The following is a 2,798-nucleotide window of genomic DNA, read 5'->3' on the forward strand; positions in this document are numbered from 1 at the left end:
TGGGCCATTTGATTTATGAGTTTGGAAAGCTTTATTATACAGTCTCCACACAAGTCTTTTATCAAGTACATGATTTTCAAATACTTTCTCCAAGTCTGTGGCTTTTCTTTTCATTTCTTAGGGATGTCCTTTGAAGAGAAAAATTTTAAATTTTGATGAAGTCTAATTTGCTCATTTTATTTTCTTTTATGAGTCAAACTTTTGGCATCACATCTAAGAAACTTTGGCCTACAGTAAGGTCACAAAACCTTTGTCCTATATTTTCTTCTAGATGTTTTATAATTTTAGGCTTTGTACTTAGGCCTTGAGAATCTTCATGCATTCAACAATTATTTAGTGATGATGGAGAAAAACCAGTTTTCTTTAAAAGAAACTGTCTATGGTAGTGATCATTTTCAAAATGTGTAGACCAGAGGACTTGAATTTGTCCATACCCCCTAATGATACAGCAAGTCCACTTTCAGCATATCTATAAGACGAGCTTGTAGCAGGCCTTCAAGCTCAAGTACGAAGAGTTGACAATTCTATTCTTCAAATTATGGAACGTTATCAGCCATGTAAAGCTCTGGTCTTTATTTATTTATTTTTCCAGTTTTATCCACAATCCTAACCCCCAACCCCTGCACTCACATACTTGATATATGCCCATATATGTTATATGTTCAGTGTGGTTATAAAGTCTGGAAACATATGTAAACCTACAAAGAAAATAGTTTATTGATATTACATTAGATACATGATATGCTCCATGTATTATCCCTCATTAGCAGTGCGTAGGTCAATGCAAAATGGTAAGGAATGCTTTAACACAGCATTTCATCAATCCCTGCCCACATCTCTGTGATGTACTGGCTCCAATGATTTCTGTCCAATTTATACGGAACAAACCTGTGCTTTTAGTTTATTCCAGATGGAGTAATCCAGATGGCTCAGTATGAAAAAAAAATTTTTTCCCCATGCTTTCAGATTGTATAGCCACTGTATTTATGCATCATTGTAAAATAAACAGATTTATGAGTTTCTGATTCTATTTCTCACTTTTCAATTGACTCTGTGTGTTTAAGATCTACTCCTGTTGCTGTCTACACAGCTGGCTTGTTGCTAGTAATACTGTACAGCATTCAACAGTCCGCATTCTGCCTGTTTCTTATCTATTCTCATAGTAATAAACACCTACATTTCTGAGCTTCCTGGTACTACAAACAATGCTGTGAACAGCCTCCTACCTGTCACCAGAAGGGCCCACGTGAGAATTTCTCTGAGTTATATACACAGAGGTGGGACTACAGAGGTAACAATATGGGTGTATTTGATTTCACTAAGTACTGGCAGGATGGCTGGGTTAGGTGTCTACCATCAGTAGTACTTGCAGGGTCCTGCTTTTGTCACATTCTCACCATCACTTGATTTTATCCACCTTTATTTCTTTTTCCTTAATCTAATGAATGGTATCTCATTTTTATTTGCATTTTTTCTTGATTGTCTGTGGCTTTGTGTATCTCTTCATATATTCCTAGCCATTTGGATTTCCCATCTGTAAAGAGCTTATTTATATCCTTTTTCTGAATGTTTTTATAGATTTTCCTGTTTTTTATTGATGATTTCCAGAACTTTCTTTATATTCTATACAATAATCCCATTTTCATTTTAGATATAGAACATATATTCTCTTTGTCTATTATATGTTGATAAATTCTGATAATGGTGACTTTTATGACAAAAATCTTTAATTGTATGTAGTCCAGTATGCCAATTTTTTTTACCTTATGGTTTATTATTATGGGGTCTTGCTTAAGAAGTCCTTTTCCATCCCCCGGCATAAAGATAGCCTCCTACATTTTATTTCATTAGCCTTTTAGTTGTTATTGTTATTTCCACATTCAGTAGTCTTTAACCCCTCTTGAATCAATTTTTATAAGTGATATAAATAGGAATCTAGTTTTTCTTACCATGTGGTGAATCATTTTTCACACCACCACCACAAAATAATCTTACTTTTCCCATCAATTTGTGGTGGCAACCATATCAACATACCAGGTTTATATGCATATCATTTCTGAGCTTTCTTTTCTGCTCTTTTTGTCTATTGGTATGTTCTCATATCACCACTGTATTTTTATTTCTGTGGTTTTGCATTGTTTCAATATTCAGTAGGATGGGTTTCTCCCCTTTGGGGGCACTGATGATGAAAGTATACCATTAAGTGACTTTTCTATTTGGGCACTTTTATTTTCCCATAAACATTTTATAGTAAGGTCTTTGAACACCACAGAAAATCTAGCTGGAATTTTGTTAGGTATTGATTTCAGTCTACAGATTAATTAGGGAAAAGTTGACTTATTTACAATGTTAAGACCTCCAATCCATGAACATAGTACATCTCTCCATTCAGATCTTCTTTTGCATCAATTAATAATACTTTGTTTCTTCCACATTATTTATTGGACTAATTCCTAGGTACATGATAATCTTTTTTACTATTGTGTATAGTATCTTATTGTCTACTATGTTTCTAAGTTGGCTATTACAGGTCAATAGTACCACTAATTTTTGTGAGTTGATTTATCTAGCAGTATTGAACTCTATTATTAGTTATAATGATTCATTTAATGGCTTCCTACATAGATGATCAAATATGCAAATAAATACAATTTTAATCTCTAGTCTTCCAATTCTTATACCTCTTATTTCCTTTTCTTACCTTATGATGATTGCCAGCACCTCCATATTTATATTACATAGTAATTTTTAGACTTACATGATTTTTTTTTCTTTTAGTCCTTACTGTGGTGAATTAC

The sequence above is a fragment of the Tamandua tetradactyla genome, chromosome 1 (assembly GCF_023851605.1).
Source record: "Tamandua tetradactyla isolate mTamTet1 chromosome 1, mTamTet1.pri, whole genome shotgun sequence".
NCBI lineage: Eukaryota > Metazoa > Chordata > Mammalia > Pilosa > Myrmecophagidae > Tamandua > Tamandua tetradactyla.